The 15,331-nt window shown below is 40.6% G+C and overlaps 1 protein-coding gene across 1 annotated transcript in view; it reads left to right on the top strand.

Annotated features, from left to right (window-relative positions):
* THSD7B (thrombospondin type 1 domain containing 7B) overlaps positions 1–15,331 on the top strand; it is a 352,151-nt gene that overhangs the window by 60,362 nt on the left and 276,458 nt on the right.

Genomic DNA, 15,331 nt, shown 5'->3' on the forward strand with positions numbered 1-15,331 from the left:
AGTACTGTTCCTATTTGCTTGTATGTACAACTTGAAGGAAGACCAGAGGAAAGAACTTGGGACAAATTTAAAATCATGCATTTCTTTGGCAGAGTGACAGATTTTTTGCACATGAGCAGAGCAGGAATTAGTCTGCATCTGCAAGTTGTACAAGGGGAAGTGGTCAGCCCATAATTTGAGTTTTAGTAGTTAATCGAGCATAGCTCTTCAAAGTCATTCTGGGTTTATGCCAAGACAAAGTGGTTTCTTTCTCCCTCCACTCTCCAAGTCTGGGTTTCTGTAGGTCCAAATGCCTTGTTATATCTGGAGTGCCACATGTTTACCATCCCTGGGACTTCATTCAAAAAAATTCAAGGGCCTGCGGGCAAGGGGAACAAATATATCCAACAAAATTTTAAAGAGATGTCAGGCTAACCACTATTCTTTTTTACTGTAGTATCTTAACTTAATGTCCCAAATTGTATCACACCTAAAAGATGTCTTAGAGATAAATTTGTATAATAGACTATGCATCTCATTCTTTTTTCCTTCAAAAAAGTATATTTCACTAACCTTGCCTGTCTTGTCCAACAAGTAGCAAATGCAAAAGTAGTCATGTTGGGATTTCTCAAGGGCACCTTTCTTTGCTTACCTCTGACAGTTTAAACAATAAGTTCATCACTTGTTGGTTAAGAAGAAGAAAACTTTGCCTGAATCTTCCCCAAGGGTTTGTTTATATATAATTATATCTTCTCCGAGTATGACATAATCAGATACAGTCCAATAACACAAGAATAAAATACCACTAAAATCATAAAAATATGATAGAACAATCACAACCAATAGTAGCAGCTCCTACATAACCCCCCCCCCAAAAAAAAAACTTGAGTAGCTTAAGTTAAATTCCAACAGGCATATTTTAATCTAGAGTCCAAACCTCTGCAGATTTGGAGCATTGGTTGCCTCGAGTGGGAGAGAATTCTACACTGGAAATTACATAGGATGCCTGATCTCATGTCCCTACCTGGGGGGCCAAACCAGAGAGTGAGAAAGATCCCTCTTCTGACCCCAGAGCCCAGGTCAGCTGATATGAGGAAAGTGTTCTGTCAAATACCAGGGTTCAAGACAATGAAGACCTTTATAAATCAATACCAACACCTTAAATTTGTCCTGGTAACGTAGAAACGGCCAGTGCAGGCTCCACAAAGTAGACGTTACATGACTGTGCAGACACACAGGTCAATTTTCTAAAGGCTGCAGCTTCCAGAACATCTTCAAGGGAAGCGTATCACAGAATTCATTTTGGCAATATCATAGCTGAAAGTCCATAACATCACCTTTTTATGTTGAGAAGAATGGTCAGTTCCACCCAATCAGGTTTACTCCATGTATTTTTATTGCACAGAAAGGAGAATGCATGGAGCCAAAGTTTAACTATCTTGTGGGCCAGGTGTTTCAATTGTAATATATACATATGGCAATGTGCAGTAGAAAATAGGAATCACTGCCTGTTTTCCTTAAGGTCACTCTTAGCCGTGTGAATGAGATAATTATCATCATGATTGTTATTATTTGGTTCCTTATTTCCATGCTTGGTTTTGACTTGGTAGCTTCCTTTTCCCTGTGGAAAATCCAAAGATTCAGCTGCTTTCTCGCACTCGTGCTGTAATGAGCACATTGGAATGCAACAAGCAATAAGTAAGCATGTTTAGGTTTGTAGCCTTGACTTTATATCATAGTTAAACAGAAGCATTGTAAGCATATTATGATAAATTTTAAAATTTGAAGATGTTGAAATTAGATTACATAAGAAATAACCTAATACAATTTGGAGCATTCTAAAAATAGATATTATTGTCACATATTCACTTATTGAAAATTTTAAGAAAGAAAAATAGCTATGTTACATATTTTTCTCAGAGCATAGCACATTCAGCAGAGAGTGCTGATCTCATTAACTAGCTTGGGGGGGAATGTTTCAAGATATAATTTAAGAGTAAGTGAAGTTTCTCATGTTCATTGTTACATTTCTATTGTGAACTGGAAGTGTTTAGAGATGTGCATTGTTGTTCATAAGAAAGTGAACACCCTCTTTGGGTGCTTCTCCTGGAAATATTTTGACCTTTGCAGGTATGCCTTCATTGATTATATGAAATACCTCAGAAGTTTTAAAGATTCTTAAAATGCCATTGAAAATGAGCTAATCTCTATTTCTGTTTGTGGATATTTGTGATCAAAACACTAGTGAAGAACATACCGGTTTCTGATTTCTAAATAGATGAAGTATCGGGGTAAACATGGAAAAGTATATTAAGGGAAACAAAACAGAATAAAGCATTTGGTTCCTTTTCCTCACGGATAATTGCATTATAGATAATAAGGACAGTCATTATTTTGCGGCTCTTTAATGGATATGGTTGCATCTAACAAATGTTATTGTACTGGACATAATTATTTTGTAAGTACTATTCTTATTTTAGAATAAATTAGCAGAAGCTTGCTTGGAGGATTTTGCAAGAACCACTGCATTTTCCTATGCTTTGAATATTTATTTACACAAAATGCTCAACAAAGAGTGGCATGGTTTTTTAAAAAAATTGTTATTTTATTATTGTTATTTTTTATTGTGTATTAAATTCGTATACCACATTTCATGTGAATATCACAGGGTGGTTCACAACATAAAAATACAAAATAAAACACAAAATACATAAAAAAACACACCCACAAACCCAATATGTTTCTCAGAAGTCGCCAATAAAGTTTGAGAGTACTAAAAGCTTTTATTTTGGGGAGATAACGGTTTGCATTTTCTTGCAAGGATCCCAGCTAGATATAGCTTAGAAGCAGGGAAAGGGTGAAAGCAGGGTAAGAGTGAGGTATCTAGCTAAGAAAAGGAAATCTTTTCCCCGAATCCATTCATGAAAAGAGTGGTGTGGATCAGCATATGAGGACCATAGAGCTGCCTGTTGAGTATGGGATCTGACACACAGAGTAATCTCATTCAGGACAGGCTCGGTTGCGGGACAATACATGGCAAAGGGCAGAGGCAGTGAACTGCCATGAAACACCACAATCAGGGGCGTAGGAAGGGGGGGGTGGAGGGAGTGGTTCGCCCCGTGTGCCACTCTGGAGGGTGGTGACAAGATGGTCCCTGCCTCCCCCCAGCTGTAGAGTGGCCGAGGGTGCGCACAGTCCATATGGGTGCTACTTGGGAGGCAGGTGTGGAGGACTCCCTGGTCCTGAATGGGGTAACTGTGCCCCTGAAAGACCAGGTGCGCAGCCTGGGAGTCATTTTGGACTCGCAGCTGTCCATGGAGGCGCAGGTTAATTCTGTATCCAGGGCAGCTGTCTACCAGCTCCATCTGGTACGCTGGCTGAGGCCCTACCTGCCCGCGGACTGTCTCGCCAGAGTGGTGCATGCTCTGGTTATCTCTCGCTTGGATTACTGCAATGCACTCTATGTGGGGCTACCTTTGAAGGTGACCCAGAAACTACAATTAATCCAGAATGCGGCAGCCAGACTGGTGACTGGGAGTGGCCGCCAAGACCACTTAACACGGGTCTTGAAAGACCTACATTGGCTCCCAGTACGTTTCCAAGCACAATTCAAAGTGTTGGTGCTAACCTTTAAAGCCCTAAACGGCCTCGGTCCAGTATACCTGAAGGAGCATCTCCACCCCCATCGTTCTGCCCGGACACTGAGGTCCAGTGCCAAGGGCCTTCTGGTGGTTCCCTCACTACGAGAAGCCATGTTACAGGGAACCAGGCAGAGAGCCTTCTCGGTAGTGGCACCCGCCCTGTGGAACGCCCTCCCACCAGATGTCAAAGAGAAAAACAACTACCAGACGTTTAGAAGAAATCTGAAGGCAGCCCTGTTTAGGGAGGCTTTTAATGTTTAATAGATTATTGCATTTTAGTGTTCTGTTGGAAGCCACCCAGAGTGGCTGGGGAAACCCAGCCGGATGGGTGGGGTATAAATTATTATTATTATTATTATTATTATTATTATTATTATTATTATTATTATACGGGATGCCACACATGCACACTCCGTACAGGCTGCCCTGCCCCGGGTGCTGGAGAGGGTTCCTCTGCCACTGACAGGATTTTTTCACTGGAAGGTGGCTGGGGCATCACAAGAGTTCTCTGAGCCAATCAGTGTCCACTTCAGGAAAGGTAGTGGTACTATCCTAGAAATGGTAAATTTAGACTTAATCCAATTACAGGAGAACATGCTTGCTGGATGCTGCACCTTAATTTCTGTGAAAGAAGGGTGTCTACTTGCAATACATGTAGCACATATTCTAGGGACTGATTAGACTTGCAGTTACATGATCCATTATGCATATCAGTTATTGTGAGAAATCACCTTATGCAGCAGCCACTCTGGGGAGGATCTTCAGTGTGAGCCACTGGGGCTTTCCTTAGATAAATGATACTGGGGTTAAACTTCCTCTGAATAATGCTGGAGCTGTCTCTGATTACGAGTGCTTCACCATGTTGCTTAGAGCGATGCCAAAATAAATACTTTGGGAAGGATTCACCTAATGAGCCCCGCCAGTGTAAGTCCTGTCAAAGAGCAGGCAGTAATAACAACAATACAAATAAGAATAGGAAAAACAACAGTAGCAGCAAAAAAATTATCTTCTAGAGCTTTTTAAAACTGATTTTGTTTATACTGTTGCAGCTTTCATTGCAACTTTTTTATTTTTTAGTTTTTACATTCATTGCTTTTGTGGCTTTATTATTCAGATTTTCCCACTTCTTTGTCAACATTAAAATCCATCATTTCCAAAAGTTGAAAAAAATCAATTTAATATTAGAAATCTCACAGAAGTGTTATTTTTCTTGCAGATCATTAAATAAATGCATTAATTTATGGCGAGTGAGCCTTGTTTATCCATTTTTTTGTAGCTATGGCTTGCCTTCCTTATTTAATTCTAATATAGGTAGCCAAATTAGACCGAATATTCACTTACTCTGTTTTTCCACCGAAGTTGATGTGAAAAATGCTCTCACAGCATTTACCATAATGTATTACTGCAGTGACTATGGGATCGTGTTGTTATATCGTTTTTGTAAAAAAAAAAAAAAATTATATCGATGAATAAAAGTAGCATTGTCGATGTTTTATAGTTTTCTTTTCTGTTGCATGCCTTTGTTCCTTCTAGTATATCTTAACCTGATCACACCTGCCACATCTTGAAACGGCTATCCTCTTCCTTCTATCTGTGACCCAACATTTGGTGTTAATTATGTCTTATAATTCATACAGTTTCCAAAGGGCAATACACCATCTGGTCATGGTTTTATAAGAAAAACAACAACAATTTTTGGTCTTCCACAATGTATTGCATTCATCAGGGATGGGGTAACACGTGGCGTTGTTGGACCCCAAATCTCACCAACCCCAGCCACCATGGGTTGTAGTCTGGCAAAATCTGAAGGGCCACGGGTTCCTCACCCACTCCTGCCATACCTCTAAAGTCACCAGCTAACAGAAATTCTGTACCCACCTTATTACCCAGCTCTTAACATGTTCTTACCCACTGGAAACTGGTCCATTAGGGCAAATGGAGGCAGTGCCCCACCAACTTCAGTCTGCACTTAGTCCTCACCTGCCTGCTGCCTTCCATTCAACTACTCACCATGTGAGCTTTGTCAGTCATCCACCCTGTCTCCACCTACTGGTGGTCTCCCAGCCTTCTGCGTTAGCCACTATGGCTCTTAACAGTACATCTTTGCACTTCTTAACTTATTCTTCACTTGAGGTTTTATGAGTTGTTTTTTAAATACCTCTGAGATATTTATTTTACTTCGTGTGTGTGTGTTTAAATGACACACACTCTCTGATAGCCCCTGCCAATATTTCCACAGTTATAGATATTCAGAGCACAGCAACTGACAGACATTCATTAATGGCTTAATATCTTAATATGTCAGGATTGATTGCAACTGAACAGATCCATATACACATTCCCCCACCTCCCACAATTCAAAATACCCCTGCTCAGCATTTTAAACAAAATTATAGATAGAAGCAGCAATGGGTGATTTTAGTAGGGCTAATTTTCCTCAGCATCCCTCTGTGTGCCACTGCAGTGCGATTCAACCAAAGTTAAGCTCTTTTCAAGCTTTTTGACTTCAATAGAACTGATTTGTAAGAATGCCCTGAAATCTTTCCCACTGAATTCAATGGGAAGCAAAAAAAGAAAAGAAAATACGTTTCACTTTGGCTGGATTATAATGTATGATTATTACATTCAAATGTACATTTTTTTTCTTTTTTAAAAAGCATAATTAAAAGTGTTTCACTTTGGTGCAGTTCGGAATATGTATTACGGGACAGAAACTCGCAGGCTTTGCTGAAGCAGAGTTTCCTTTTATGCCCTGTGTCTTGGAAGGCTGGTCATGAAAAATCACTTTTCAAATTAGAACTTAATAAAAAACTTTCCTGCTCCGAACAGTAAGCCCTACTCCCTATGCGATTAGTGGTTTCATTTCTTTCTCAGCAGTTGGGTAATGATTATAGCTCCAGATGCTGCGGGAGCGATAAAGAGATTGATTAATTTCACTTGAAAGGGCATATGTTCAAAGAGAATCCAATCGGAACACCACGAATAGGGTGCTGACATCCTTGCAGCAAGAAAGCTTAACACAACTCGCTCCCCGACTGTTTCTCGGGGAAAGGATCCGCACACAAATATTATTCATCAAGTCAACATATGAAACGTTTGGCTTTTGCCTACTCAACAATGAGAGAGATTTCATTTCTGGGTGGTAGTTGTTTCATGAGTTTATGCTGAATCATTCTAAAACACACAACACAACACAACACAATACAATAGAGCTTCTGCTGTACTGGAAACTGCCAGCGAAACTAGAGTGAGTGCCTTCAGAGCTGACCTAAGCACTGAAGTATATTTGTTGAATGATTTATATGGATAACCCAAGGCTAATTGCTCAATAATATTGCTGTGTCTGAAGATCAGTTGAAATGCCTGTGAATCAGCATGCTTGTAAGGATGATGCTTTGGAGGGAGGGAGGCAGCCCAGCATCATCCTGTGCTACGGTTTAGTTGTGTCAGCTTGTATCATCGAACCAGGCAGAGTAAAACCTAGCTTTTCTCCAGTACCTTCTCCCCCAAATTCTAGTTTTAACAGTACAATAAATCAGGTGGGGCACCCCTTAGACCTGGGGGGTCCAAATATGGTCCTTCAGACATCTGTCAGGCCCTTGGAAACCTCCTTCTCTGGTCCTGCTTTGCACCCCAACTTTTTTGAATGACTAGAACATGTCCTTGAATTCTGATATTTATTGCTTGCTTATCTGGGCGGAGAACAGAGAGGGGCATGTGAGGCTGAATAAAAAAGTAGGCTACTGGACAAAGATAATAATAATAATATTTGTCACTCTGTTCACTTTTGCCTGTGGTCCTTCCCACCACCACTGCGAAATGGCCCTTGGAATATTGCCTAGGAGGAATGTGGCCCTTGAGGTAAAAAAAGGTTCACTACCCCTGAAGCAGGAAGGAACATGCTGGACTGTTCACACAGCAACTTAAGATTTGTGTGTATGTGTTAAAAGAGAAATCCTTGGCTATGTGGTCTGGAAAGGTAAGCTCCACCCCTAATTGCTTAGAATTTGTCCCCACTCCCAGCAATTTACTAAATATCCTGCCAACTTCTGTGGGCAACAAATGGGTTCTGTGAAAGGGGACAGGGATACTCACCTCAGCTTTAGTTATTGCAGATTCTTCAACAACCCACTTTTGTTTTGTTTTTAAAATTCTGGTTTAAAAAAGAAACCCTTGCAAATCATTCAACGGCCTATTACTTTTTGTATTCCTTTTTTAAGACTTAAAAAACAGAGACATCACCTTACCCACAAAGGTCCATATAGTTAAAGCTATACTTTTCCCAGTAGTGATGTATGGAAGTGAGAGCTGGACCATAAAGAAGGCTGATCGCCGAAGAATTGATGCTTTTGAATTATGGTGCTGGAGGAGACTCTTGAGAGTTCCGTGGACTGCAAGAAGATCAAACCTATCCATTCTGAAGGAAATCAGCCCTGAGTGCTCACTGGAAGGACGGATCCTGAAGCTGAGGCTCCAATACTTTGGCCACCTCATGAGAAGAGAAGACTCCCTGGAAAAGACCCTGATGTTGGGAAAGACTAAGGGCACAAGGAGAAGGGGACGACAGAGGATGAGATGGTTGGACAGTGTTCTCGAAGCGACTAGCATGAGTTTGGCCAAACTGCGGGAGGCAGTGGAGGATAGGGGTGCCTGGTGTGCTCTGGTCCATGGGGTCATGAAGAGTCAAACATGACAACAACTAGAGTCTAAACAACAACAAATGTGTCTACTGTGCTTTCATAAACAAAAATAACAAGGTGGTATACAACTTGTATAAAAACTTACTATGACATCAATAAAGACTGATTGCTTAAAAAAAAAAGCACACCCCAAAGGCCTGCCTCAATGGTACAGATTTTAAAAGGTATCTGAAGGAAGGCAGAAATTAAATCCTGATGGACTTCTGTTGGCAAGGAGCTCCACAGGGCAGGGCCTGCCATACCAAAAGCTTGGTTCTTGGTGAAGGCCAGCTGCACTTCAACATCATGGGGGATCAATGTAAGAAGATCTCAGTTATATCAAGGATGGATGATAAGGAATCAGGCTAATTTACTTTGGGCCCAAGCTGTTTAGAATTAAGCACAGGAACCTTGAACCCAAGCAGGTAGCAAATTGGGAGCCTACCAGTAGATCCCTCTCTGCCTTTGGACTGCCTCGGCTCTTTGCCTTCATCTGTGCCCTTCTGTCTCACCACAATAACACAGTCTTAGATTATCAGCCCAAATAGTATGCTCATATTTTCTTTTTAGACTTTATTACTCATATTTTTGCATAATGAGAAAAAAAATTGATTAGTTTTAGCAAGCTAAGGCCTCTAGATAGCAGTGGCTGGTGATAATCTTGCAGTTAAACTGCATCTTCCCACGATAGCTTATCATATATTACTAGTAATCTAATCTATATTTTGCCTGACAATTTCATTTATCTGGAATACATTATGGAACCATAATCCTCACATAAGTTTCTAAAATCCATTATTATTTTCCCCAAGTCTAGCCTAGTCAAGAAACATTCTCAACTTTCCTCAGTGTGAAGTTAATGTCAGGCAACATTAAATTCCAGACCAGTAACAAGGTTAAAGTCCATTCTCTTTTGATCCTTCAGAAACGGTTCTATGTGTCATTTTATATGCCTTCTTAATAGGGAAAATCATTTTTTGCTTCTAGTCCCTTGGAAGCCCTGAGACATCGCTGTCTTTAGTTATGACATTTTATGCGTATGGAAGATTCCATAATTAAATTAGTAATGTGCATTAATTATACATTTCTTTCCATAGTAGTTGTCTGTGCTGTTGGCTCTATTAGAAAATGGCAGAATACCATCAGAAAATTTAAAAATATACAGCAGTAATTAAAATCTTTTAAAACCATTCTAACCAGCTTTCCATCTGTTAAGATGTACTGGGGGTGTGGTATTACACAGAAATTGGTAAGCAATGTGTTTTAGGTGTTTTTTTCCTGTGTATAATTAGGCATTTCTGAACTCATGACGAAATGCATATTGTTATTTGTACCATTTCCAAATCCAAGCAGCTCGTGTTCTTGACACCGTCCAGTCAGTTTTCAAACCGTTCTGTTCCAACTCCATTGATATGGTTTGAGGCCTGAGTGGCAGGGCTACTGTGGTTCATAGATAAGATATGGTTTTTTCCTAGATCTTTGTATTCTCCACAGCCTCTTAGCAGCACCTGATGGAGCACAAATTGATTTTCAGTGGGACTGATTAAGGTTTATTTTTTTATCAATTAACTGTCTTGCTTTTAACTAATTAATCTGTCAAGGTATATAATATATTATTCTAAAGGGGACATTTTGGGAATGTTAAATATAAGATGCTCTTAATTAAATAACAAAAGAAAATTATTCAAACTGCAATTTGCACCAGATTACTGTATAATTTGCCCTACCAAAGGCAACAAGGGTTAGATTGTTCTTAAACTTGGGGGCACCTTGTTGGCTTGAGAGCATACATGCAATAGGCATCTTACTGGTTTGAATCCATCTTACATCTATTTCCTAACTCAAGGGTCAGATACGTAGTATTTTGCACCACATTTTTACAAACAACATTTGGTTTTAATCTTATAACAAATGTACTATTAAAGTCCACAATAGGGAAATGACACTATCACTGTTTTCAACCCTACTTGCGAAAGTGAAACAATGCTTCTACATGGTTGGGAAAGGACCCATGCCACCATGAAACAAGCCCTGATGCAGCTTTAGACTTCTTTTTCTAGAACAAGGATAGGTAACCTTTTTCAGCCTGAGGGCAGCATTTCCTCATGAATAATTTTCCAGTGGGAGGTAGAGGGAGTCTTCCCCCTTGGGTATTTCTATATTTCTCCTTTCGATGTACAGAGCAAGGCCACCTTCAGAATACCCTTCCCTGTCCTTCCTGTAGAGACAAACATGCCACACTAGTTATTTCCATTCTACAGTCGTATCTTGGTTCTTGAACACCTTGTGACTCAAACGTTTTGGCTCTCAAACGCCACAAACCTGGAAGTGAGTGTTCCGGTTTGCGAACTTTTTTGGGAAGCCGAATGTCCGATGCAACTTCCATCGCTTCCATTTGAGTGCAGGAAGCTCCTGCAGCCAATCGGAAGCCGTGCCTTGGTTTTCGAACATTTTTGGAAGTCGAACGGACCTCTGGAACAGATTACGTTCAAGATCCAAGGTATGACTGTACTAGGTTTCTGCTATGCTCACTTGATCTCCTTTAAGACCAAGCATCATGGCTTGGAGGCTTCTAGCGCTAACCTACAAACACCTACGTATGGTATCTCTCTCTTCAAATGTCTTCAGTATTCCTGTTCTAGCCTACAGTGCTTTGGTGTCCTTGAAATACTAACATATGTCCCTGCACTCTCAGTGCTTAATTCTACCTCTCCTCCTTTGAACAATCATTAACATCTCCATGCTCATCCCTGGGAGTTGATTTGTTCTGAACAGCATGCTCCTGATCACCTGCTGGCTCTTTAGAAGCTTGACTCCACCTTTTTATTTTATTTTAAGGGCAAGCAATCTAGTTCCATCTGGCTCAATTGGAGCCCATTCCTTTTGTACAGACCCAGCGCCTAACCACGTCCCACTGTGTCTTAACAAAGTCAAACCCCTTCTCCCAACACTGCCATGTCACCCATGCATTCAAACTACACAGCTGAATCTTTCTAGTTGGCATTGTGCAGGGAACCTGTAGCATTTCAGAGAAAGTCATGTTGAAGATCTTAGCTTTCAACATCCTACTTAGCAGGCTCTCCAGGACCTTCTGCAAGCTGCACACCCATCACACACCTAGCTATCAAAGTCACTAATGATTGAATCACCCACTACAAGGATCTTTCCTTTCCTCAGGAGGAGTATTCTAGGTACAATGGGTTAACTGTTCATCTCCCAAGTAGTGGGCCCCTTCTAAGGGATTATTTCTGTCTTCCTCTGTCTTCTGTCTGTCTACCTCCTCCTAGACTCTCATACTGCATGGCAAGAGGGGAACTATCATCTCAGCCACATTGGTCATGAGGGAATGAGCCAAGAGCTCATTGCACCAAATACAAATCCACAATTTCTGCCAGCAGGCAGAGAGTTGTGCTTGTGACAGTCTCGGCAATATACTGGAAAAATCCTGTGCTCGCTTTGGCAGCACATATATACTGGAAAAATCCCACACCCCTGCTGTCTTTCTACCTGCAACAGAAAAAGAAAACGCTTCATGTAGATTAGCAGGATGAATGAAGGTCCAAAGCAAAAAATTTAGACATGGCAGCTGGAGAAACCCTTGGCATCTAAATGTAGGCCATAAAAGTAGGAAAAACAACAACCTTTGATTCAGCCAAGGCACAATAGGAGATTAAATCCACATGAGAGTGAACAATTGAGCAAGGCAGGAAGAATGTAGCCAGAGAGGTAATGATATTGGACTGTAGGCGAAAAAGAGAGGTTGGGCAAAAAGGGGGACATAGAAGAAAAATATATATCATCTATCTATCTATCTATCTATCTATCTATCTATCTATCTATCTATCTATCTATCTGGAGTCTGCTTTAATATACCCCTATGGTTCCCAGTTAGTCAAATTATGTCAGCGTCTTCAGGATTAGTTCTATTATTTCCACATTTGCCACTGCTCTATTGCAGGCCTGCACAGCTAATCAGCCAGCAAGCATATTTCGACCCACTGTCCATGAAATGAGTCTCACCAGAAATTTAGGCTTCCTCCCATTTTAATTTCTGCCTGGGACTAGTGAAACGGGGGTTCTCTGTCAGGCCATAATATATGGAGTGTAATCCAACGTAATGCTGTTGTGATTGCTCCATCAGCACAAGCATTTCTGCTTGCCAGACAAAATGATAGTCTCTGTCTCCCCATCCTGCATGCTGCTCTGGGGCTTCTTGAGAAAAAAAACCACAGCTGATTTGGAAGGGGTGGGACACATACCAGGGGAGGAGATGACAGAAAGTCCCATTGCGCTAGTGGGGGTCATTGTGCTTGCTCCCACCAACCATAGCTGTCAACTTTTCCCTTTTCTTGCAAGGAATCCTATTCGGAATGAGGGAATTTCCCTTTTTTTTAAAAGGGAAAAGTTGACAGCTATGCCACCAATACAGCTATTTAGTGCATTGGTGCCCTATGTTTGGCCTGGTGGCTCTCAAGCGGTGCCTAGTTTTTGCCCTCCTAGAAAGTTATGTGAAATCAGAATACAATTTAGGAAGTTTAGCTATGAAGGTGTACTAGGGTAGCTCAAGTACTTAACATTTTCACCTCTTTAGTGTGTATTGATGGGCGTTTGACTGCTGACCTTTACTAGAATACCTTCTGAAAATGCACAGACAGTGGATGAATGATATTTGAGGATAACAAGCCTATGACATTGGAATAAATTGGGCTTTTGAGGAAGATAAGGGATTAAAGCTGTCCCCTGCAAATTGATCTTTCTGAAAAGCAGCATCTGTACGTACTTCTTAAAGTCTCAAGGGATGGTGTTGCCACACCTGTACATGAATTTTGCACTATTACCATAAATAATAAAAACTAATCTTGGGATTTTTCTCCTTTTAATGTCATCACCACCAGCATTTATCCTTATACTTGCTGTGGAAACAGCAAAAGGATGTATGTACCGCAAATTAAAAAGTTGCCAGGTGAATATCTTCACCTTTGCTGATATTCTCATTAGTTTGTCCTTGATTGGTTCTGGGAGGGATAAACCAGCTTTTGGAGCCCTCACAATGATTTAATCATTACAGCACACAAGGTCCCAAATCAGATTTGAGGTACATTTATAAGTGTGCAGGGGTGGAGTGGGGAGGGAACTAGTGAACAGCTGCAGCGCATATGAGGTGGCTGATAACTGATAGCACCCAACTGGCCTGTTACTAATGGATTCCCTCCAGGCCTTCTCTGAAAGATCATAGGGATGAAAGTAAAAGCGCTATTTCATCTGCAAAATATATGGGGCTTTATTCACAGATACCTGTGTGCACACAGTACAGTACCATGTGCAAGAGCAAGATTCACCAAGGCTTGTTTTTTTTTTTATCTTGCTAAACCATGGTTTTGCATATAAGAATACATGCAGAATATATGCAATACACCTGTGTGTATATATATCTCTGCAAACATATGCAGATATATACTACAATATGAGAATGTGTATATATATAAGAATATATGCAAACTTATGTAAAGATATACTACAATATAAAAATGTTGCTGTATCATAGCAATAATTAAATACTCATAGACACTAGAAAACAACTCCCCTTTCCTTTTCATCTTTTATGAAAACAATAATACTAAATAATTTTCTTTGTACTTGTGTTACACATTATTTGTGCACGTGTTTATGTATGTATCAGGAGAAGCTCTTCAATGTCCCATGCTTTGAGCTGCATAACTTAAGCCTCTTGGTAGAAAATAAAATAAAGAGACCTCCTCTCAAGATCTGCTGACTTCTACCCCTTTGGGGAACTGTGTAACTGCAGCCTCTCACAGAAGATCCTTCCAGATCTGGCACGGTTCCCCTCATCCAGATTGCCTCCTCCTAGGCAGGAAGGATTATTTAAAAATGCTTCTTTTTCCAGTTGACCTTTGCCTTCACAACAAGGTTGTTGGAATTCTACTGTGTCCTATATTTTATTTTATTTTAGTCCTAAATCTTAGCTTGTTATCTGGCCAGCTGAACTAAGTGACCACACTCTATTTAGAACTAGTAACAGAATAATTAAATAAAAGCACTTTTAACTTAAGTGACAGTTTCAGTATTAACACCAGTGACCCATGGTTAACTGTGTGAGCCTCAGCAGAACATTCTAATTGAAACATACAGTAATAAGTCAAACTCATCTGCCACTATGTAATAATATGGAGAAACTTGTTGTGTGTGTGTGTGTGTGTGTGTGTGTGTGTGTATGTGTGTTTTAAAACCATGGCAGGAAGGAAGCATTTCAGTTTAAAATGTTGTAAATTTAAACAGGAAAAACAGGTAGAGAAAAGCTGGAGTCCACATCGCCATCTGGTGGCACAATGTTATATCCCATATGTTGTTGTTCAGTCGTTCAGTCGTGTCCGACTCTTCGTGACCCCATGGACCAGAGCACGCCAGGCACGCCTATCCTTCACTGCCTCTCGCAGTTTGGCCAAACTCATGTTAGTAGCTTCGAGAACACTGTCCAACCATCTCATCCTCTGTCGTCCCCTTCTCCTTGTGCCCTCCATCTTTCCCAACATCAGGGTCTTTTCTAGGGAGTCTTCTCTTCTCATGAGGTGGCCAAAGTACTGGAGCCTCAACTTCAGGATCTGAAGTTGTATATCCCATATACAACACATATAAATTGCTTTTTCTTTACCAGTCTAGCTGAGTCCCCTGTCTTTTCACCATTCCCGATTCATGCAAAATGGTTTACAGTGTCCCAGGGGCTAAGTAAATCTCATGTACTTATAGATGAGCTTATAGATGAGCTGTCAAATAAACATAAAAAATAGTCAACAGCATTTTTTCTTTAGTGTGCAACAGCTCACTCCTAACCGTGTCTACTCAGAAGTAAGTCCTATTGAATTCAGTGGGGACCTACCCCCTAATAAGTGGGGTTAGGATTGCAGCTCCTGGAAACTTGGGAAAAGAATGTTTCCCCCCTCTTGGTGTATGTTCCTAAATTCTTGATGCTGATCATTTGTGCAGTTTCATACACTGAAATCTTATGCAAAAAAT

The sequence above is a fragment of the Lacerta agilis genome, chromosome 1 (genome assembly GCF_009819535.1).
Source record: "Lacerta agilis isolate rLacAgi1 chromosome 1, rLacAgi1.pri, whole genome shotgun sequence".
Classification (NCBI taxonomy): Eukaryota; Metazoa; Chordata; class Lepidosauria; order Squamata; family Lacertidae; genus Lacerta; species Lacerta agilis.